Genomic DNA, 25,560 nt, shown 5'->3' on the forward strand with positions numbered 1-25,560 from the left:
GAGTTTTTAATACCTGAAGTCACTGAAAGCCCTGGAGTCTGCCCAAGATATCACTAAGGGTGGGAAAGGGAGATTTGAAAGCATGGGTGAAAGCAGTGACTAAAGAAAAAGCATACCCATTTGATTTTATAAAAATAAAAAGAGCCAAATCCTAGGCCTATGTATCATTTTATTTATTTGTAAATAGTGTCTCCTAGCAAAAACAGTACCATCCTTTGAAGAAGAAACTATAGTTAGATTCAAATCCCTCTTTGTGTTTATAGCCAGGGAAGAGGCTCATTTGAAAGATTTGCATACAATAAAACCTCATTGTTAAAGTTTGTTGAGGGTTATAGCCTGGTTGAATTTGTAAAAATTCTGAATTGGAGAATGCTTTTACAGAAATTTGTACAAAGTGATTAAAGTCATCCTTTTTCATTAAATACAACCATTCACTCACAGAGATTTCTTAGGTTATCCTTCTCATCCACTCAGGAGGGACACTTTAGCTGTTTACTCAGTATTGAAATGAGTTGGTGCTAATTGTTTTTCTGAATTTATTTGGCAGCGCCAAGTCTTAGATGTGACACATGGGACCTGGCAGCATGTGAACTCTTAGTTGCAGTATGTGGGATCTAGTTCCCCGACCGGGGATGGAACCCAGCCCCCCTGCACTGGGAGCTCAGAGTCGTAGCTGCTGGACCACCAGGGGAATCCCCAACTATTAATATGTTCTTTCATCCTTATTGACCTCAACTTGCCCCTTTAACACCAGAGTCTTGCCTATTGGTGGTACATTGTGTGACCATCAACAGAGGAAACTGATTTGATCGTTGAAAGAAGTCAATGCTTGATGTTACAGCTGTTTCATCCTCATAGCCTAACTTATAGAAAAAGAACAGAAACAGGCTCACAGATATCGAGGGCAAACTAGTGGTTACCAGTGGGCGGGAGGAAGGGGGAAAACGTGAGATGGGGTAGAGGATTAAGACAGTCAAACTACTGTGTTTAAAATAAACAAGCTAAAAGGACATGCTATACAGCACAGGGAAATATGGCCATTATTTTGTAATAACTTTAAATGGAGTATAATCTATAAAAACATTGGATCCTGAATGTACACCTGAAACTGACATAATATTATAAATCAATCGGACTTCAGGAAAAACACTAATTTGCGAAGATACATGCACCCCAGTGCTCATAGTAGCATTAGTTACAGTTGCCAAGATATGGAAGCAAATGAAGAGTCCATCAGCAGATGAATGGATGAAGAAAATGTGGCATATATACACAATGGAGTCCTACTCAGCTATAGAAAGAACTGAAATTTGCCATTTGCAGCAAAACAGATGGATCTGGAGGGCATTACACTAAATGAAACAGTAGAAATTGGTGCCAGAGAAACTATTTCAGAGATGTTCAAGCACTACATATATGCATAGAATTACCACAAGGCTAGGCCTCCCACAGAGCATGGCAGCACTTATAGTTCCAGTGGAGAAAACTAATGATTTATCACTGTCCATTGGTTTTTTTGCCTTGTTAAAGACCAAATGTTCAAATGGTCCTCTTTAGTTGGACACATATGACTTCACATCATTGCTGGCATGAGTTTCCTGGAGGATATGGGCTTAGAGATGAATTTTGCATAAAAATAAGAATTTTTGGATCTTAGGTAGAGAGAGCAGGAGCCTTTGATGACAAATTGGAGCAGGCAGAAGAAAACCAAATGTCTTTTGCATAGTTGGCAGGGAAAGAACTCGTGAATAGACCTGGTAAGTGATATAATTAGGATAATTTGATAAAGAGTCTTGAAATCAAATGTGAATAAGTTGAATCCACTCAGAAGCATCCACCAATTATGTTGTCAAAGATGCAGGTGGGAAAAATGGATGTCACTACAGTGTTTGAACCTCTTGCAAGGACCAGAGTCTGGAGGCAAAACTGCCAGTTAGTGTGATTTATTTCAGATAAGAAATAACCCCAGATGGTCCCAGAGACTCCACAGTGGAGGAAGAAAACCAGCCAAACACACACACAAATTCACCAACAACAAAAATCCCCCATTACTTTAACAACAAGCTAGTTGCAGGAAGGAATGGTTGATGAGCCTCCACACCCAAGGGACGATGACGATGGATACTCAGGTGGTCTAAGGGAAATATGTTAGATGCTTAAGAGTAGTTACAGAGCTTTCTTGTAAATAAAATGAAGTATGATTACATTTGAAGTCAATTCCTACCAGGCCCGCCTTTGAATTGTTTACATTTACTTCTATTTTGCCAACAAAGGTCCGTCTAGTCAAAGCTATGGTTTTTCCAGTGGTCATGTATGGATGTGAGAGTTCGACTATAAAGAAAGCTGAGCACTGAAGAATTGATGATTTTGAACTGCGGTGTTGGAGAAGACTCTTGAGAGTCCCTTGGACTGCAAGGAGATCCAACCAGTCCATTCTGAAGGAGATCAGCCCTGGGATTTCTTTGGAAGGAATGATGCTAAATCTGAAAGTCCAGTACTTTGGCCACCTCATGCGAAGAGTTGACTCATTGGAAAAGACTTTGATGCTGGGAGGAATTGGGGGCAGGAGGAAAAGGGGACGACAGAGGATGAGATGGTTGGATGACATCGCCGACTCAATGGACATGAGCCTGAGTAAACTCCAGGAGTTGGTGATGGACAAGGAGGCCTGGCGTGTTGCAGTCCATACGGTCGCAAAGAGTCAGACGTGACTGAGCGACTGAATTGAACTTCTATTTTGCATGTCGAATCGATTTTTTAAAAACAAACATCAACAAAATTCAAGAGGATCATGTTCCAGGTGAACACTGTTTTATCTCGTCAACATGTATTTACTGTATATTTTCTCTGTAGGTGATAGAAAGGATGAAACAGAGGTGTATTTGTTACATCAGGTATTAGAGCAGAGACATTAAAAAAATCATTTTATCTTGATGTATAGCTGATTTACAATGTTGCGTTAGTTTCAGGTTTATAGCAGTGATTCACTTATACGTATACATACATCTATTCTTTTTCAGATTCTTTTCTCATATAGGTTATTAGAGTATTGAGTAGAGTTTCCTGTGCTATACAGTAGGTCCCTGTATATTGTCGTATGTACTGAATGAAGGCAGAAGGAGAAGGGAACAACAGAGAATAAGATGGTTGGTGATGGCATCACCTACTCGATGGACATGAGTTTGAGCAAGCTCCAGGAGTTGGTGATGGACAAGGAAGCCTGGCGTGCTGCAGTCCATGGGGTCAAAAACAGTCGGACATGACTGAGCAACTAAACTGAACTGAACCTCCCAATTTATCCCTCCCACTACCTTTCCCCTTTGGTAACCATAAATCTGTTTTTTGTGTCTGCAAGTCTGTTTCTGTTCTGTAAATAAATTCATTTGTATCTTTTTTTAGATTCCACATCTAAGTGATAGCATATGATATTTGTCTTTCTCTGACTTATTCACTCAGTGTGACAATCTCTAGATCCATCCATGTTGCTCCAGCTGTCGTTATTTCATTCCTTTTTATAGCTGAGTGAGACTTTTTAATATATTCTTTCATATTAACTCTACACCAGCTCTGTGATGTAGGCATTATTCTCATTTTCCATTTGGGAATCTGAGCCTCAACGAGGTTATGTAACTTATCCAAAATAGTATCTTAGCAAATTCTTACAGCACTCACAGTGCTGTGTTGCAAGTGCCTGCTTTCTTGTTAGAGCAGACGCCGGTCTACACAATGTGCTACCCTACTCTGTCATCAGAATCCACTTGCCCCTGTAGACAGACACCGCAAATGCCAGATACTCACTTTGGCAGCTTCTCTCGCAACTAGAGGTGGCACTACAACCTCGTCGTGTCGATGAGACATAAAGACTATTCCTGGAGGCCATCGGGGGAAGTTCATGGTGTGATGCATTCAGTGAGCAGATGCAACTATTGTCCAGCCACCTGTTAGATGGGAAAGATAAGAGCTTGGTCCTCAGTGCGTCACCGAGTCTTGAGCTCTAGGACCACCACCTGCAGGCTTTCATTAGGGAGAAAAATAATCTCCTAGCATTCAGGTTTCTGGGATTTGGATATTGTCTTACTTGGAGCTGAGAGAATTCTACCAACACAGACAGGCCAGGCTCGCCTCTGTAGACCGAGTTCTCACCACCCACTTGGAGGGGGAGCGCCCTGCCAGCAAGTCACTGCAGGGAGACAGGGCAGCCTGCCTAGGGCAGGCAGAACCATCAAATCACCCTGGCTGAAAACATCCGCTGCCAAAGGGTTTGAAGGCCAAGCTGGATTCTCTCTTTTGGGAATTTTAACTGGAGATGTAGGGAAATGGTTATTTACCAGAGGAGGGAGAAGTAAAAACAAAAATGAGAACTTCCCTGGTGGTCCAGTGGTTAAGAATTCACCTGCCCATGCAAGGGCCACAGGTTCGATCCCTGGTTCAGGAAGATTTCGGGGCAACTAAGCCTGTACTCCACAACTACTGAGCCTGTGCACCTAAGCCCATGCTCCACAAGAGAAATCACTGCGGTGAGAAGCCCACACACTGCAACAAAAAGGAGCCCCTGCTTGCCGCAACTACGGAAAACCCTCTCGCAGCAGCGAAGGCCCAGTGCAGCCGTAGATAAACGAAACAAGATGAAATGAGCAAAACAAAAGCTATGAGAAAAGCAGAGTCATATCCGGATGGTGAAGTGCGCTCCAGCGATTACCACCTGTCACCTCCTGACGCCCAGAGGATGAGATGACCAGAGGTGGAGATCATGGTGTGGACCAGTTTTTCTCCTGAGGCCTCAGCTCCAGCCTCAGCTGAATTCTGCTGTTTAATGATCCTCTTCGCAATTTCATTTTTAGTTTCTAGGGAAAATTGGCTGAGAAGGGAAGGGGAGCTAAGAGAACCCAGGCTGAGATGAGCCTGTTGTTTGCTCTTTAAGCATCTAGGAGCTTAGGAAAGCAGGCCTTCCTCTCAGAGCTTCCCAGCAGGCCTTGGATTCTAGGAAACCCCCTGAGATCTGATGGACGCAGAGGCCAGGGCACCCCCAGGACAGAATCCAGGGGACTCAGAGCAGCCTAGGCCTTTCTCTCCAACGTCAGGACCATGCTGTTTCCTTGCCAAATCCTCCAATTAGACCAGTACTTTCTTTTTTTCTTTTTTCTATTGACATATACTTTCTGTACAATATTATATGAGTTACAGGTATACAATATATTGGGCTTCCCAGGTGGCAGGAGTGGTAAAGAACCTGCCTGCCAATTCAGGAGATGTAAGATACTTGGGTTAGATCCCTGGGTCAGAAAGATCCCCTGGAGGAGGGCACGGCAACCCACCCCAGTATTCTTGCTTGGAGAATCCCATGGACAGAGAGCCTGTCAGGCTACAGCCCATAGGGTTACAAAGAGTCAGACACGACTGAAGTGACTTAGCACACACATACACACAATATATATATTGATTCACAGTTTTTAAAGTTTATACTCCATTTATAGTTTTTTTAAATATATTTTTTATGTGGACCATTTAAAAAGTCTTCACTGAATTTGTCACAGTATTGCTTCTGTTTTTGTTTTTTATATTTTGGCTTTTTGGCCGCAATCCATGTGAGATCTTAGCTCCCCAACCAGGGATTGAACTGGCACTCTTGCAGTGGAAGCGTGGAGTCCTAAGCACTGGACCACCAGGCATGTCCTGAGAGGATGGCATCTTAAAGTGTAAAGTAAACTTTCCACTCAGAACAATAGTTCTGACATTTTCACCAACCATTTAAACATTACGAGAAAATGTAATCCTGTCTTCAGTAAAAGGAATTATTTCATGCCTATGATAATTAATAGTGAATAGCTTGGGAAAGTTTTTTTTCGTCATATGGACTGTTGACATAGTTGTGCGGAAGACACCACAATTTTAAAGTTAGAAGTGCATCCAATTTTCATGATGAAATTTTAAGTGATTTCTTTATACAACTATCTTTTCGCATTTTTTTTCAACCCAGATAATGGATTGTATAACACCTGCCATCATGCTTTATGCTTTAACTTGTACTTCATTTTTCTAAAATTATTTGTTATTTGGGACAAATGAACTTACAGAAGTATCTTTCTGAGATCAAGCCCGATTTCAGAATTTTCATATATATTTCAGGAGAAAATGCGAAGAATACTGCACTTTTTGAAAAAGAACCTCCTTAGCAAAACTATTAAAATCCATACCTACTGCTGGGAAAATATTCCAATAGTGTGATATTATGACCTGCTCTGTAAATGTTAAGAAATTCAAGAATCACGCCCCTATCCTCTGCTATCTGCAGTACCATCATATCCATCCCCCCAGCACCCTCCACGGGTCCACCCATGGAGTCAGTTGTTTGAAAATTATTGTGGGACATTTCGAGTTTCTCAATACAAATGCAAGTAACCAGAAGCTTTTAAGAAGTATGGATCTTTAAAAATTTTATTATTGGAGTTGAATTGCTTTACAATGTTGTGTTGGTTTCTGCTGTACAACAAAATTAATCAGCTGTATGTATGTGTGCTGTGCTTAGTTGCTTCAGTTGTGTCTGACTCTTTGCAACCATATGGACTGTAGCCCCCCAGGCTCCTCTGTCCATGGGGATTCTCCAGGTAAGAATACTGGACTGGGTTGCCATGCCCTCCTCCCAACCCAGTGATCGAACCCAGGTCTCCCGCATTGCAGGCAGATTCTTTACCGTCTTAGCCACCAGGGAAGCCCAAGAATAATAGAGTGGATAGCCTATCCCTTCTCCAGGGGAATGGAACTTCCCGACCCAGGAATCGAACCGGGTTCTCCTCCCTCTTGAACCTCCCTCTCACCAACAAAGGTGGGTATTTAAGAGCAGTCCTTCCTGTGTGCTCTTTTCATGGTAAGTCTGTGACTCATTTCATGGCATAACCTTAAGAGAAGTCAGTTTTTAAATTTTCACATGACTTTATGATGATCCTTCTGAAAGATGTCACATATCTTTCCATATTTAGTGGCTCAATTGGTCCATTCATTCTTCTATTCATTTCTTCAACATGGAAATGCATATTATTACCCCAACTTGTTTGAGGATATTTGGGGAATAGAAGAGTAACTATTGAGGTTGTAAGAATCAAGCTAAATCCCTCCTTAGTGTTGATTTTAATAGTCAGTTTTGACACCTGAAACTAACACAACATTGTAAATCAACTATACTCCAATATAAATTAAAACAAGGACTTCCCCGGTGGCCCATTGGTTAAGAATCTGCTTGCTAATGCAGGAAACACAAGATTGATCCCTGGTCTGGGAAGATCCCACATGCCCCAGACCAACTAAGCCTGAGTGCCACAGCTACTGAAGCCTGTGTGCTCTAGAGTCTGTGTGTGTGTGTGTGTGTGTGTGTGTGTGTGTGTGTGCGCTCTAGAGCCTGTGCTCAGATATGAAGAGTAGTCCCTGCTTGCAGCAATTAGAGAAAGCTGATGCACAGCTATGAAGAAACTAAGTTTTATGCACAGAAAAAACTAAAAAAAAAAACACCATCTGAAACGAACACAACACTGTAAATCAACTATACTCCAATAAAAATTAAAAAACGAAACAAAAGACAATCAGTTTTGAATTGAATGTTCTACATACCATTATTTCACATGAAACTCCTTCTTCTTCCTCACTGAAATCAGCCTATGGCTGCTCTGGCATCCTCTTACCTTATCCTTCTCTCTCTTTCTTTCTCTCCCTTTGGATAAGGCAGAAAGAAATGAAGAGAGGTGTTATTTTGCTTTTTGGAGATTCTTCAGGAATCAGACCTCTCTGGAGGGCAGAAACACCACAATAGAAAGTAAAGGTCAAGTTGCCTGTGGTGAAGCACAGGCTTTTGTTTGGCTGTTCTGTGTATTCCTCCGCTGGGCCCTGGAACCTCTGATTGTGCAGAGCAAGAACAGTCTGGTACTTTCTAATCCTGTAGCTGCTTTCATCACAGGTAGAGACAGGAAGAGCATGCTTGGGTTTCAGGGAAGCTGAATTTCTAGCTGCCTTTCAAACTTTTGGTGAGTCACCCTCCTGGATAAGTGAGAGAGAGGATACAGAGTAGCCGAGGGTAGGCAAAGATGCTCCTCCCAGATACCTCCTGCCTTCTTTCCTGAGCCTCATGTTTCCTAGCCAGATCCCAGCCCTGACTTGAACATTGAATCTGGACTGTTAACTCAGGTTCATTTCACTCTGAACAGCCTGCTTCTCAGCTTACCTGTGTCTGATTTTTATCCTGGATTTCAGAACCTGATACTGCTGTTTTCCTTCTGATTTTCTAGCATAGATTTATTCCCCCTGCTGTTTTGGATTCTCAACCTTGGTTTCTGACATGTTGAGGCTGGGAAGCCGAACTGGGTCCTTGGGGAGCACCCAGTCCTCGGCTCTGTGCGTCAGCTATTGGACATGACCGTGGGGGTGCAGTTTGCCTTGCTGCCAGCATCTCTGAGCTCTAGAACTTCTATGTTTTATTTTCAAATCCTCTTTTTTTTCTTTTCTTAAACTAGGTACAGTGTTCTTCATGACTGTGAGTAGAACAAATCCTTTGTACTGTGGGTAATTAGAGATGAAGAAAGGTTTGCTTTCATCAACATTTTTTAAATTAGCTGTTGTACTGATAGCTCAAGTCACACCTGACTTTCTTTTGAGATAACTGTGACAGTGTGAGCTATCACTTAGCACAACTGCCTACCTCTGTGGTGGCATTTCTCCAATTTGTAATGCGGTTGGGGTGACTTCTAGGAGTTCATGTGAATAATCTACAGTCATTCAGTTTCAGTTGTCACACACTGAGTGACTGAATCCCATGAAGCATTCTTTGATACCAGTCTTTTGAAAAACAAAAAGCCTATTTATGAGGTGAACAATAAGAAATGATAAAAATTTCAAATGAATAGCAGTGAAAGTGAAAGTCGCTCTGTCATGTCCAACTTTTTGTGACCCGATGGACTATACAGTTCATGGGAGTCTCCAGGCCAGAATACTGGAGTGGGTAGCCGTTCCCTTCTCCAGGGGATCTTCCCAACCTAGGGATTAAAACCCAGGTCTCCCATGCTGCAGGCGGATTCATTGGCCCAATTCCCCCTGACCCTACAGATAGAATGGTCGCTTCCTTATGCAGGATTTGATGGGAGAAAGATGCAGTAATGTTGATGACTTTCTCCAGCCAAGCCTTGGCTGCCTCTGGTTTCTAATCCCAGTGACATTTTTGTTCCTATGGAAGGTTGGGAAGGGTCAAGTTGGCTCTTAAGGTATCATCTGGCATGTAATCTTTTTTAGTATTAAAGAATATTAAGTATAGATACTGAGAATAAAATGTATAATTTGCTTTATAAGAGTTTGGTATATTAAAATTACATTAATCAAGGCATGATTTTTCTTTCACTACAAATAATGCACACAGTTTTCAATATAAAGAAGGTATTGTTAATGTGTACTTAAAACCGAGTGGCTATAGAAAGCTATAGATGGTTTTCAGGAAGCAAATTCTATTTGCTTTGGATATATATATTATACAATTATATATACATATATAAAATTTCAAATAATGAGCTGAATTGAAGCAATGGTGTGTATTAAAGTTTTGACAACATTTGCACAGTAAATGTTTGATAGGCTTATTTAAAGAAATGCTTTACTATCAAATATTATCTTAAAGCAAGACTAAATTTTGGTTATTTGTTAGAATGACATAACACACTGATCTTGGTATATTTATTCTGCTTTTAACTAGAAGCAGTGCATGTAACTATCTCCTGTGTAATATTCTTAGAAATCAGAGATTCTGTAAACAACTCACAAAGCGTATTGTAAACAATTCTTAGTAGAAAGAAAATGAAAGGAAAGCAAGATTTCATAAAAAATATATATTTCTATGTTTGAAAAAGGATATCATCTGAATGTAGAAAACAAACTTATGGTTACCAAGGGGGAAAGAGGGGGAGGGATAAATTGAGAAATTGGAACAGACATATATACAGTACTGTATACAAAATAGATAACCCATAAGAACCTACTGTATAGTACAGGAACTCTACTCAATACCCTGTAATGGCCTATTTGGGAAAAGAATCTAAAAATGAGTGGATATATGTGTATGTATAATACTTTGCTGTACAGCAGAAACTAAGACGATATTGTAAATCAACCATACTCCAATCAGTTGAGTTCAGTTGCTCAGTCGTGTCCAACTCTTTGTGACTTCATGAACCGCAGCACTCTAGGCCTCCCTGTCCATCACCAACTCCCAGAGTCCACCCAAACCCGTGTCCATTGAGTCGGTGATGCCATCAAACCATCTCATCCTCTGTCGTCCCCTTCTCCTCCTGCCCTCAATCTTTCCCAGCATCAGGGTCTTTTCCAATGAGTCAGTTCTTCACATCAGGTGGCCAAAGTATTGGAGTTTCAGCTTCAACATCAGTCCTTCCAATGAACACCCAGGGCTGATCTCCTTCAGGATGGACTGGTTGGATCTGCTTACAGTCCAAGGGACTCTCAAGAGTCTTCTCCAACACCACAGTTCAAAAGCTTCAATTCTTCAGCTTTCTTTATAGTCCAACTCTCACATCCATACATGACCACTGGTAAAACCATAGCCTTGACTAGACGGACTTTTGTTGGCAAAGTAATATCTCTACTTTTTAATATGCTGTCTAGGTTGGTCATATCTTTCCTTCCAAGGAGTAAGCGTCTTTTAATTTAATGGCTGCAGTCACCATCTGCAGTGATTTTGGAGCCCTAAAAAATAAAGTCTGACACTGTTTCCACTGTTTCCCCATCTATTTCCCATGAAGTGATGGGACCGGATGCCATGATCTTCGTTTTCTGAATGTTGAGCTTTAAGACAACTTTTTCACTCTCCTCTTTCACTTTCATCAAGAAGCTCTTTAGTTCTTCTTCACTTTCTGCCATAATGGTGGTGTCATCTGCATATCTGAGGTTATTGATATTTCTCCCGGCAATATTGATTCCAGCTTGTGCTTCTTCCAGCCCAGCGTTTCTCATGATGTACTCTGCATAGAAGTTAAATAAGCAGGGTGACAATATACAGCCTTGACGTACTCCTTTTCCTATTTGGAACCAGTCTGTTGTTCCATGTCCAGTTCTAACTGCTGCTTTCTGACCTGCATACAGATTTCTCAAGAGGCAAGTCAGGTGATCTGGTATTCTCATCTCTTTAAAAATTTTCCACAGTTCAGTTCAGTTCAGTCGCTCAGTCGTGTCCAACTGTTTGCGAACCAATGAATCGCAGCACGCCAAGCCTCCCTGTCCATCACCATCTCCCGGAGTTCACTCAGACTTGTGTTCATCGAGTCAGTGATGCCATCCAGCCATCTCATCCTCTGTTGTCCCCTTCTCCTCCTGCCCCCAATCCCTCCCAGCATCATGGTCTTTTCCAATGAGTCAACTCTTCGCATGAGGTGGCCAAAGTACTGGACTCTCAGCTTTAGCATCATTCCTTCCAAAGAAATCCCAGGGTTGATCTCCTTCAAAATGGACTGGTTGGATCTCCCTGCAGTCCAAGGGACTCTCAAGAGTCTTCTCCAACACCACAGTTCAAAAGCATCAATTCTTCAGCGCTCAGCCTTCTTCACAGTCCAACTCTCACATCCATACATGACCACAGGAAAAACCATAGCCTTGACTAGACGGGCCTTAGTCGCCAAAGTAATGTCTCTGCTTTTGAATATGCTATCTAGGTTGGTCATAACTTTTCTTCCAAGGAGTAAGCGTCTTTTAATTTCATGGCTGCAGTCACCATCTGCAGTGATTTTGGAGCCCAAAAAAATAAAGTCTGACACTGTTTCCACTGTTTCCCCATCTATTTCCCATGAAGTGATGGGACCGTTTTCTGAATGTTTCCACAGTAAAAATGAATAAAAAATATATCATCTGAATAAGCAAGGTGTCACTGCAGCAGCCCCTGCATGGAGCTCAGACCTTCTCAGAACTCTTCTCCCAGCCAGGATCCTTCAGATCCCACTGGTCCTTCATCACTAGAGCTATTATAGCAGATGGGAATGGCTGATCTTTTGTTGCCCCATTTATTTTTACGTGGGAGAACAATACTGATCCATACCAGACCTCAATCCATTTCTCTACATCTTGTGTAGACCAGGACATTCTATGGCATGTCCTAAAGCATTTCTGAACCCCAAACATCAGCATGGCCATAACAGTTTATAATAGGAGAAGCCCCAACACTCAGGAACACTGCTTTACCTTTCGTGGTTCTAACAGGGTGAGATAATCACAAACAGCTTTAAAAATGATTGGTTAAGCTTAACGCAGGACTGGTTACATGAGTGAGCTTTGAAAGCAGAACCCTGTTACATTTTTTTTCTAAAATTTTATTGGCGTATAGTTGCTTTACAATGTTGTGTTGGTTTCTGCTGTACAGAAAAGTGAATCAGCTACACGTATACATGCCTGCGTGCATGCTAAGTGACTTCAGTCATGTTCGACTCTGTGTGACCTGATGGATTGCCTCCCACCAGGCTTCTCTGGCAAGAGAATCCATGGGATTCTCCAGGCAAGAATACTGGAGTGGATTGCCATGTGCTCCTCCAGGGGATCTTCTCGACTCAGGGATCGAAACTGTGTCTCTTATGTCTAATCTGCAATGGTTGGCAGGTTTTTTACCACTAGCCACTGGGAAGCCTATCCGTGCGTGTGTGTGTGCGTGTGTGTATACATTTATATATATGTGTATGTACGTATCTCTTTTTGGATTTCTTTCCCATTTAGGTCACTACAGAGCATTGAGTAGAATTCTCTGGGGCTTCCCAGGTGGTTCAGTGGTAAAGAATCTGCATGAGTATGCAGGAAACGTGGGTTTGATCCCTGGGTTGGGAAGATTCCCTGGAGTAGGAAATGGCAACCCACTCCAGTGTTCTTGCCTGGAAAATTCCATGGACAGGAGAGCCTGTTGGGCTGCAGTCCATGGGGTTGAAAAGAGTTGGACATGACATGAGATGGCTAGATGGTATCACCGACTCGATGGATGTGAGTCTGAGTGAACTCTGGGAGTTGGTGATGGACAGGGAGGCCTGGCGTGCTGCGATTCATGGGGTTGCAAAGAGTGGGACACGACTGAGCGACTGAAGTGAACTGAGCAGCTGAGCACACCACTGAGCTAGACAGTAGAGTCTCATATAATGAGATATCAACTCACCCTGGTCAGAATGGCCGTTACTAAAAAAATCTACAAACAATGTATGTTGGAGAGAGAGAAGAGAAAAAGGAAACTCCCCTAAACTGTTGCTGGGAGTGTAAATTGATACATCCACTATGGAGAACAGTAGGGGAGTGGTTCTTAAAAAACTAAAAATAGATTACCATATGACTCAGCAGTTCCACTACTGGCATATACCCAGAGAAAACCATCATTTCAAAAGACGCACGCACCCCTCTCACATTTGTTTCTGTATCCCAGCATTTTGTTTAGCGCTTCCTGCTGGTTACTCTTGAGAAGTAACTGCTTAATGCTGAATGATCTTGCATGAACTAAAACAACATACACTATTTTAAGAGAATTTATCTTCTTATTTCAGCCTTTAAGGACCTTGGTAAGGGCAAGAGGAGTCATTAGAAAAAGCGGAAAGATAAAAAGGGACTAAAATCTGATTCTTACTCAAGAGGAAATTATTACTTAGCAGAAGTCACCCACCATCTCTGATACAGAAGGAACAGGGAATAGTTAATGCAAATTCAAGTTAAAAATAGCAACATGTAATTTATGCATAGATATTTTTCAGCCATCCCTCCTCCAAATAGCTTCAGGGTTGAATACTTTGGATAAATGATGTCAGGGGATCCATATGTAGGGCAAATAGCATGTGAAAAAATTCACCAGTTCTATCAAGTTCCTGATGTACTGTCTTTGAAGTTCCTCAAATGATTCTCTTTAGAGGAGAATATCCATTTTTCAAGGGCTTCACTTGGGCTGGTTAGGCACTCTTGCCGTTCACAGCTGTAGGTCACCTCCCTGTGGTCAGTGAAACCAGCCTCAATCTAACCCTTTATTAAATCTTCAGATAAGGAGACCGAACCAGGGGCCTCTAAGGGCCTTTTGGCCCCTCATTCTGGGATGACGTGTAATCATCAGAGTAGATCTGGAAGCAGTGAGCTTCTCTCTGTGCACGTTTCCCCCCTTATTCCTCTGAATTACAGCTGTGAGGGCAGGTGTGAGGTTAATTTTCTAAATCCCTTAAATGGCTCAATTTTGGAAGCTCCTGTCCTCCCTAGTCCTCCCCTTGAGAGCCAGCGTGGAGATGCCACGCTGCTCCAGGGGATGCCGAGTGGGGTCAGGTCCCCGCTTTGTTTCTTCTCTGGATGTGAGCCACCCACTCCCCATGCTGAGAGGCGCCCTCCTCTGCCCTAGGGCTTCTGCTGCCATCCTCTACTGCCTCCTTCTACTGTTTCTCTCCTTCTGATACTTTTTAAAAAAATGAAACAGCAGGACTACAAGCTAAGAACAAGTCCTTCTTGCCACAGTCTGGCACAAGCAGTTTAAAATGCTATTTTTTTTTTTAAACTGAAATCATTTTAGAAAAAGTCATTACACGACATCCGGAATAGATAAATCAGGAACGATTAGGAGATTCTGTCTTGGCTTTTGAGCTCACAGAACCCTGTTATATTTTAGAATAATTTGAAAACCAATTGCTTAGGATACTGAAGAAAGAGAAATTACTGGGGAAAAGATAATCAGTAAAAACACTCTGCCTGTTCCCTTAGCTGTTACAAATGTATGGTATAAGGAAATAAGACCAACTGGGGCTTTCTGTTTTTTTTTTTAAACCATTAACTTGCACACTTTATTTTTTGTTGTGTGTGTGTGTGTGCTTATTTATTTACTGGCTGCACCACTCAGCTTGTGGGATCTTAGTTCCTTGGCCAGGGACCCAGGCCCAGAGCAGTGAGAGTCCATGTCTTAACCACTGGACCGCCAGGGAATTTCCTTGGGCTCACTTATGAGAGAGCTTTCTTTGGGTTCTTTCATTTTCCCCATTTATAGTGATGGAGGCATTATGACCTGGGTGAACCAAATTAAAAAAAAAAAATTGGAGTAGGAAGTCAAAGACAGTGAGTCATACCGAACTATCTCTTTATCAGGATCAGATCCAACAAAAAGAATGATGAACAGGAAATGTCCAATATCACATGAGGTTAGAGTTAAAGAAACAAGTTCTACGTGAGTATGGAAAGAATAGAATCAACTTCATGGGCTTGTAACGAAGCCAGAGAGCGTGCCTAGCATGCTCCTTCAGTCTCTTAGTTGCGCTTTATCTAGGCCTAGGAAATGGCATCCCACTCCACTATTCTTGCCTGGAGAATCCCAGGGACGGGGGAGCCTGGTGGGCTGCCGTCTATGGGGTGGCACAGAGTCAGACATGACTGAGCAACTTAGCAGCAGCAGCAGCCCCCCTTAGTTTTACGGTCATGTCTTTGTCCAGGCTTCTGCCCTGGGAAAATTCAAAATAATGATTTAGGATGGGGATGCCGGTTCCTCTGTCGCCTGCCTCTACGCTGCAACCCAGCATCTGTGCAGGTGGGGTCAATGTCCCTGTGTTTAGCAGGGGAATCATGCCTCCCTTGAGCCCTACTTATCTTTCCTACAAGCTTTTCCTCTATTGATTTGACGTAGAGAGTTTGGCTTTTCCAACTACATCCACCTGTTAAAAACTGTCAGATTGTGATCCTCCTCCTTTGGGAAGAAGGAAGAGGAGCATTTCAGCCTGAACAAGAGGGACCCAGGCCCATTTGCCTCCACTAGTGCATCTGCAGGTATTTTTCAAGCAGTAACTTTTATAAAAGAGCATCAGAGTTGAGTCTCTATAAATGTCCATTGGTAATCACACCAGTGTATTAACAAGGCCACATAGCAGGGCTGGTAGGGCACACAAACAGAAATAAGAGAACCTGGTTCTAAAAGGAGAGGGTGAGATGTATGGAAAGAGTAACATGGAAACTTACATTACCACATGTAAACTAGATAGCTAATGGGAATTTGCTGTATGGCTCAGGAAACTCAAACAGAGGCTTTGTATCAATCTAGAGGGGTGGGATGGGGCAGGAGATTAAAAAAAAAAAAGTTGTATCTGTATTCTAAAGTTAATGGAAGGGGAAGGGGAAAGGAGGATAAATAGTTTAATTTAGCCAAAAATTTTTACTTTAGAAGAATTGGTTGATTTAAGTCCTACAACCATTTCTAAGCACTAGCTTTCAAACTAACCAGTTGTTTGAATGAAATGGCAAATTTTCTTTCTTACCCTCAAGCCAGGCTCACATGGCTACCACCTAAAATCAATGATTAAAAAATGCTTAGTAGTAAATAATAAAAAGCAGAAACTGTCAGGTTGGTGACACTTCTGGTCACTCTCAATGAACACCAGTCTTACAGACCACTGAAAGTGAAAGTGAAATTTAGTCGAAAGTCGGTCGAACTCTTTGAGATCCCGTGGACTGTAGCCTGCCCTGCTCCTCTGTCAGTGGAATTCTCCAGGCAAGAGTACTGGAGTGGGCTGCCATTTCCTTCTCCAGGGATCTTCTCAACCCAGGGACTGAACCTGAGTTTCCTGCATTGCAGGCAGATTCTTTACCAATTGAGCCACTTGGGAAGGCATACAAACTTTTAGGCGACAAAATGAGTTTCAATTTATTAATCAGAAAACTCAGTCCTCTGAACAGTCAAAAATTCTGCTGGTTTTGCCATTGGACTTTTCTTCCCGGGTGGGGTCACCATGATGGAGAACACAGGATCAGACCGGAGGGCTGTGGTTTGTGGCCCCCCTCCTGCCACTCCAGTCTCCTTGCTCTTAGAGGTTTCTTCTCCCTCCTCAGTGTCTGGCCCTGGGTTTAGGGGCAGAGGACTGGAGTTCACAGGACTGTTTTGTTTAAAGAAAGCCTCCAAGATGCACCCACTCTCACGACTCTTTTGTAAGTGGGCTAAGAGAGTGGGAAAGTTCCTAGACATTTTCTTTATGAGGTCTGCACACCTGTACTCTGCAACACCAGTATCAGCTTCTGGCAAAGCCCTTTCCCTTTCTGAGTCATTCAGAGCATTCTTTGCAAGACTAACTCATTCTTTTTTCTTTTTAAATTGAAGTATATTAGACAGCAAGGAGGTCAAACCAGTCAATTGTAAAGGAAATCAACCCTGAATACTCATTGGAAGGACTGATGCTAAAGCTGAAGCTCCAATACTCTGGCCACCTGATGCGAAGAGCTGACTCATTGCAAAAGACTCTGATGCTGGGAAAGATTGAAGGCAGGAGGGGGGACGACAGAGGATGAGATGGTTGGATGGCATCAGTGACTCAATGGACATGAGTTTCAGCAAACTCCAGGAGATAGTGAAGGACAGGGAAACCTGGCATGCTGCAGTCCATGGGGCCTCAGAGAGTCGGACACAATGTAGTGACTTAACAACAGCAATAGTTGATTTACAAAATTTTGTTAGTTTCAGGTGTTTGGAGTGATTTTGTTTTATATATACATATTTTTTTCCAGATTATTTTCCATTAGAGACAGTTACAAGATACTGAGTATAGTTCCCTGGGTCATATAGTAAATTCATAGTTGCTTATCTTTTATTTATTTGTTTATTGGCTGTGCTGCATAGCATGTAGGACCTTGGTTCTTCACTGGGGACCAAACCCATGCCTGATGAAGTAGAAGCTGGGGGTCTTAACCACTGGACCACCAGGGAAGTCCCTATCTAATTTATATATAGTAGTTTGTGTCTCTTAATCCCATACTCCTAATTATCCCTCCCCCCTCAGTTTCCCCTTTGTTTTCTGTAAGACTAACTCATTCTTAAGAGAGTAAAGGCTGAAGTTTGTAGATGAATCTGGCCTGGCCTCCCTAAGGTCTCTGAACTCTGAACCACATGTAGCTGTGACATTATTTAGCAAGAGGCATCCCTCCTGTGTGCTTCCACATAGAGATGAGCCACTCCCGATTATTCCACGGCATGGTTTTCTCCATTGGTCAGAATTTATCTTTCAAAGATGCTTGCTCTGTTCACAACTTTACAGTCTTGGAGAGGCATGCTGGCTGTACCACTTAATCTATTAACTATCCCCAGGGTCTTCTGAGGATCCCTGGTGGCTCAGCCTGTAAAGAATCTGCCTGCGATGCGGGAGACCCAGGTTTGATCCTTGGGTCGGGAAGATTCCCTGGAGAAGAAAATGGCAACCCACTCCAGTATTCTTGCCTGGAGAATCCCATGGACAGAAGAGCTTGGTGGGCTACAGTCCACAGGGTTGCACAAGAGTTGGACACAACTGGACTTCTGAGGCTCCGAGGCTTCAATTCAGCATGAAATCTATACTATTCTTTCTATTTAGTTTTTCTGTGTGAATTAACCTAAACTCAACCATCCTTGTGGTGGGAGAGTTTCATATACAGACGTCAGAGTCTTTTATCTTGTCTACTTGCACGGTTAGTGTCTCAAATATATGTATCAGGAGAACCAAGCGTGACAGCCTGGCATGCCAGGGGCAGGATCTGCTCCTCTTGGACCGCAGCAGTTTTACAAGTAAAGTGCTTGGAGCATCTTCCACAGAAGCAAATGCTGGGGCTACAGGACTTGGGGCTCTGTGGACTGGTTAGGAGTTCTACAGCCTGAAGCAAGAATGGGAATTTTCTATTCACAACAATTTTAAACAACTCAGAACCTTTTCCTACTGGGGCTGGTGACACTTGGAAGGAGGGTGTCAGACAGAACCGTCATCCTGTTTCTGTCTTGGCCAAAAGCAGAGGTTATGAACAGGGAGATGGCATAAGGGCCATGAAAGGATTTTGTCAGCACATCCATACATTGAAACAATTGGGAGTGACTTTATCTAAGCAAGCAGATAGCAGATAATCATACTGGGTGAGTAATCTCATTGAGAATGTGGTGACTTAATCCACCAAGGGTTTCTGAAATCCTGAATTCCTAGGGCAGGATCTGTGTTACAGGCTTCACAGGACAGAGGCAGAAAAAACTCTGAGTCATACTATGGCATTTTTATAATTATTCCAAAGGTTATTCTCAAATGAAACAAGAAGTCATTGTTATTAACGGTATTCCTAAAATCAGAGAGATTCTAAGTCATGAGAGATGCCATCATCTGACAGCTAATGTCCCCAAAGATAAAGTTAAGGACACTTCCTGTGTGTGAAAGGATTCCCACCTTTTAATTAACACATACATCACCTCACATATTTATCTCTTTTTTTTTTTTTTTGGTGAGAATGTTTACATTTCACTCTCTTAGCAAATTCTAATTACTATACAATACAGCATTATCAACATAGTCACCAAGGTTTTCGTCTTATAATGGAAAACGTGTACCCTTTTACCAAGCTCTTCTAATTCTCCCAACCCCCAGCCCTGGCAACTGCTCTTCTACCTTCTGTTTCTATGAGACTGATTTTATTTTTCTAGACTCCACATGTAAGTGATATCATGCAGGACTCTTCTGTGTCTGTCTTGCTTATTTAGCATAGTGTTCTCCAGGTCCATCCATGTCATTGCACATGGCAGGATTAAGTTTTTTATTCAATTAAAACAAATGACTAAGGTACCGCTGAAAAATTAAAGATGTTAATATAGTAGTAAGTTCAGCTTTATATCTTCCAGGTACATCTACCTGGAGTCTTATGCACAAAGAATAAACATTCAGAGAAATATTTCCAAGTTCTGTAGAACTGAGTTCTGTAAATAAGACTGTAAACCGACAGCACCCTACCCTTGGTTCTTGTCTCCACTTCTCTTTTCCCAAAAAACTCTCTCCCTTGACTTTGTAAATGGAGTATAAATCTCACTCTTTCTTGGACCTCCCTGGGCTCTCCTTATCATGTTAGCCCTGATCTGTTTTATCTGTGAATTGTAGTTAAGTCAATCTGGGCTTTGTCTCAGCAGAAAAGGCACCTGTTCCTAAACTGACAGCTGTGATTGACATTGTGATTGGTCAGATGAGTTGGCTGGATGTTCCCTGGTGGCTCAGAGGTTAAAGCGTCTGCCTGGAATGTGGGATACCTGGGTTCGATCCCTGGGTCAGGAAGATCCCCTGGAAAAGGAAGTTGCAATGCACTCCAGTACTCTTGCCTGGAGAATCCCATGGAGGGAGGAGCCTGGTAGGCTAGAGTACATGGGGCTGCAAAGAGTCAGACACGATTGAGCAACTTCTTTCTTTCTTTTCACTTAATGTGCTTTGGGCTTATAGTGTGGGTGCGTGTTAAGGCAACATGTCATCATAAAGGCAGCCACAAGTGGATTTGTCCCTTTGCAAATCCATAGGTACACCTGCCAAGGTGTATACAAGGTCGAATGTAGAGCTTAAGAGGAACAAAGAAACTTAGTTGAGAAAAAAGGGAAGAAGAGGAGAATTTTAAAATTAATCCAAAAGAAATCAACACAGGGGAGAACAAGAACCCTCCTACACTGTTGGTGGGAATGTAAATTGGTGCAGCCACTACAGAGAACACTGTGGAGGTTCCTTAAAAACTAAAAATAGAGCTACCATATTATTATGTAATCCTACTCCTGGGCATGTATCTGGACAAAATTATAATTCAAAAAGATACACGTACCCCAGTGTTTATTGCAGCATTATTCACAATAACCAAGACATGAAAGCAACCTAAATGTCCATCAACAGAAGGATGGATAAAGAAGATGTGGTATGTATATATAATGGAATACTACTCAGCCACAAAAAGAATGAAATAATGCATTTGCAGCAACATGGATAGACCTAGAGATGATCATGATAACTGAATTAAGTCAGAAAGAGAAAGACAAATACCATACCATATCACATGTGGAATATACACAAATGACACAATTAAACTTATATGCAAAACGGAAATGCACCCATGGACACAGAAAATGAACTTATGATTACCAAAGGGGACAGGGGATAGGAAAAATTAGGAGTTTGGGATTAACAGATTTATTGTATTGTATATAAAATAGACAACCAGCAAAGACCTACAGTATAACACAGGGAATTATACTCAATATTATGTAATAACCTACAAGGGAAAAGAATTTGAAAAAGAATACACAGACACATATATATCTGCAATACTTTGCTGTATACCAGAAACTAACACAATTATAAATCAATTATACTTCAAAAAAAAAAAAAAACCAACAGAAACGTAAGATTTAAAAGACAAATCACTTCAGTTCAGTTCAGTCGCTCAGTCGTGTCCGACTCTTTGCGACCCCATGAATTGCAGCACGCCAGGCCTCCCTGTCCATCCCCAACTCCCGGAGTTCACTCAGACTCACGTCCATCTAGTCGGTGATGCCATCCAGCCATCTCATCCTCGGTCGTCCCCTTCTCCTCCTGCCCCCAATTCCTCCCAGCATCAGGATCTTTTCCAATGAGTCAACTCTTCGCATGAGGTGGCCAAAGTACTGGACTCTCAGCTTTAGCATCATTCCTTCCAAAGAAATCCCAGGGTTGATCTCCTTCAGAATGGACTGGTTGGATTTCCTTGCAGTCCAAGGGACTCTCAAGAGTCTTATCCAACACCACAGTTCAAACGCATCAATTCTTTGGTGCTCAGCTTTCTTCACAGTCCAATTCTCATATCCATACATGACAACTGGAAAAACCATAGCCTTGACTAGATGGACCTTTGTTGGCAAAGTAATGTCTCTGCTTTTGAATATGCTATCTAGGTTGGTCATAACTTTTCTTCGAAGGAGTAAGCATCTTTTAATTTCATGGCTGCAGTCACCATCTGCAGTGATTTTGGAGCCCCCCAAAAATGAAGTCTGACATTGTTTCCACATCTATTTGCCATGAAGTGATTGAAGAAAGTAGGGAAACCGCTAGACCATTCAGGTATGACCTAAATCAAATCCCTTATGATTATACAGTGGAAGTGAGAAATAGATTTAAGGGCTTAGATCTGTTAGATAGAGTGCCTGATGAACTATGGAATGAGGTTCATGACATTGTACAGGAGACAGGGATCAAGACCATCCTCATGGAAAAGAAATGCAAAAAAGCAAAATGGCTGTCTGGGGAGGCCTTACAAATAGCTGTGAAAAGAAGAAAAGCAAAAAGCAAATGAGAAAAGGAAAGATATAAGCATCTGAATACAGAGTTCCAGAGAATAGCAAGAAGAGATAAGAAAGCCTTCTTCAGCGATCAATGCAAAGAAATAGAGGAAAAGAACAGAATGGGAAAGACTAGAGATCTCTTCAAGAAAATCAGAGATACCAAGGGAACATTTCATGCAAAGATGGGCTCGATAAAGGACAGAAATGGTATGGACCTAACAGAAGCAGAAGATATTAAGAAGAACACAGAAGAATACACAGAAGAACTGTACAAAAAAGATCTTCACGACCAAGATAATCACGATGGTGTGATCACTCATCTAGAGCCAGACATCTTGGAATATGAAGTCAAGTGGGCCTTAGAAAGCATCACTACGAACAAAGCTAGTGGAGGTGATGGAATTCCAGTTGAGCTATTTCAAATCCTGAAAGATGATGCTGTGAAGGTGCTGCACTCAATATGCCAGCAAATATGGAAAACTCAGCAGTGGCCACAGGACTGGAAAAGGTCAGTTTTCATTTCAATTCCAAAGAAAGGCAATGCCAAAGAATGCTCAAACTACCACACAATTGCACTCATCTCACACGCTAGCAAAGTAATGCTCAAAATTCTCCAAGCCAGGCTTCAACAATATGTGAACCTTGAACTCCCTGATGTTCAAGCTGGTTTTAGAAAAGGCAGAGGAACCAGAGATCAAATTGCCAACATCCGCTGGATCATGGAAAAAGTGAGAGAGTTCCAGAAAAACATCTATTTCTGCTTTATTGACTATGCCAAGGTCTTTGACTGTGTGGATCACAATAAACTGTGGACAATTCTGAGAGAGATGGGAATACCAGACCACCTGACCTGCCTCTTGAGAAATCTGTATGCAGGTCAGGAAACAACAGTTAGAACTGGACATGGACCAACAGACTGGTTCCAAATAGGAAAAGGAGTACGTCAAGGCTGTATATTGTCACCCTGCTTATTTAACTTATATGCAGAGTACCTCATGAGAAACACTGGACTGGAAGAAACACAAGCTGGAATCAAGATTGCAAGGAGAAATATCAATAACCTCAGATATGCAGATGACACTACCCTTATGGCAGAAAGTGAAGAGGAGCTAAAAAGCCTCTTGATGAAAGTGAAAGAGGAGAGTGAAAAAGTTGTCTTAAAGCTCAACTTTCAGAAAACAAAGATCATGGCATCCGGTCCATCACCTCACGGGAAATAGATGGGGAAACAGTGGAAACAGTGTCAGACTTAATTTTTTGGGCTCCAGAATCACTGCAGATGGTGATTGCAGCCATGAAATTAAAAGACACTTACTCCTTGGAAGAAAAGTTATGACCAACCTAGATAGCATATTCAAAAGCAGAGACATTACTCTGCCGACTAAGGTCCGTCTAGTCAAGGCTATGGTTTTTTCTGTGGTCATGTATTGATGTGAGTTTGGACTGTGAAGAAGGCTGAGTGCCGAAGAATTGATGCTTTTGAACTGTGGTGTTGGAGAAGACTCTTGAGAGTCCCTTGGACTGCAAGGAAATCCAACCAGTCCATTCTGAAGGAGATCAACCCTGGGATTTCTTTGGAAGGAATGGTGCTAAAGCTGAGAGTCCAGTACTTTGGCCACCTCATGGGAAGAGTTGACTCATTGGAAAAGGCCCTGATGCTGGGAGGGATTGGGGGCAGGAAGAGAAAGGGACAATAGAGGATGAGATGGCTGGATGGCATCACTGACTCGATGGACGTGAGTCTGAGTGAACTCTGGGAGTTGGGGATGGACAGGGAGGCCTGGTGTGCTGCAATTCATGGGGTCACAAAGAGTCGGACACGACTGAGCGACTGAACTGAACTGATGGGACCAGATGTCATGGTCTTCGTTTTCTGAATGTTGAGCTTTAGGCCAACTTTTCACTCTCCTCTTTCACTTTCATCAACAGCCTCTTTAGTTCCTTTTCACTTTCTGCCATAATGGTGGTATCATCGGTATATCTGAGGTTATTGATATTTCTCCCGGCAATCCTGATTCTAGCTTGTGCTTCTTCCAGCCCAGCATTTCTCATGATGTATTCTGCATATAAGTTAAATAAGCAGGGTGACAATATACAGCCTTGACGTACTCCTTTTCCTATTTGGAACCAGTCTGTTGGTCCATGTCCAGTTCTGTTGTTTCCTGACCTGCATACAGGTTTCTCAAGAAACAGGTCAGGTGGTCTGGTATTCCCATCTCTTTCAGAATCATCCACAGTTTATTGTGATCCACACAGTCAAAGGCCTTGGCATAGTCAATAAAGCAGAAATAGATGTTTTTCTGGAACTCTCTTGCTTTTTCCATGATCCAGCGGATGTTGGCAATTTGATCTCTGGTTCCTCTGCCTTTTCTAAAACCAGCTTGAACATCAGGGAGTTCAAGGTTCACATATTGTTGAAGCCTGGCTTGGAGAATTTTGAGCATTACTTTGCTAGCGTGTGAGATGAGTGCAATTGTGTGGTAGTTTGAGCATTCTTTGGCATTGCCTTTCTTTGGGATTGGGATGAAAACTGACCTTTTCCAGTCCTGTGGCCACTGCTGAGTTTTCCATATTTGCTGGCATATTGAGTGCAGCACCTTCAGAAATAAATCAATTTAAAAACTCATTCTGTTAATCAAACAGTTTCTGCATCTTAACTTTGGTAAGCCTTTGTTCTCACTCCCTGCTTAATATCAAGGGTGGAGACTATGTTCTGTGAACCAAATTATAAAATGATTTTGATTGTCATTCACAGAATTCATGATTCTTACGTGCCCTCTCTGTTTCTATAATGGGGAAGCACTATAATTCTAAAGCAGAGGAAGTCAGGAATGATCTTTTATTCTCATTTGTATTAACAGAATGGAGAACATCTAAAAGGCAGCAAAACACGACTTTGTTTTGTCATGGTGACTGGTGATCAGTACAGTGGTGCTTAGGGTTGTAATGGTTGGGTGGACATGAGTGATCTAGGACTTTCTGATAAAAATGTTCATATCTTTTTATAAAAGGCTAAAAACTTCTAGCAAGTCTTCAAGTGTCTAAATTGTATGTAATGTATTTGTATCATGTAACGCAAATCGATACCCCGTTTTCACTGATTAGTTTGTTTCAAGAGCTAAGCTGCCTGGTGTTGAAGTATTCAATTAACACAAAATGCTGAAAGGAATCATATCAGGTCTTTAATCACAGCTCTAGGATAAGCCAAGAGGCTAAATGGGAAAATGCACCAGTCCCTGCAGTGTCCCGTCTTCCCCCTGGAGTGTGTGTGTGTGTGTGTGTGTGTGTCTGTGTGTGTGTGCACACCCTGGTGCAGGAGAGCAGCTTCCATACACAGCAAAGCTTTGTAACTGCCTGTGGTTGGACCCGAAAAATTCCATGTAGTGTTTTAGCCAAGTGCTATATCTGGCTACCAGGAGGCTTTATTTCTGGCCTCTGTGACATAGTGGTGGCAAACAAACTCAACCTGGTTGACGACAAAGGGGGACTTTACA

Source organism: Capricornis sumatraensis, chromosome 15 (genome assembly GCF_032405125.1).
Source record: "Capricornis sumatraensis isolate serow.1 chromosome 15, serow.2, whole genome shotgun sequence".
NCBI classification, from domain to species: domain Eukaryota; kingdom Metazoa; phylum Chordata; class Mammalia; order Artiodactyla; family Bovidae; genus Capricornis; species Capricornis sumatraensis.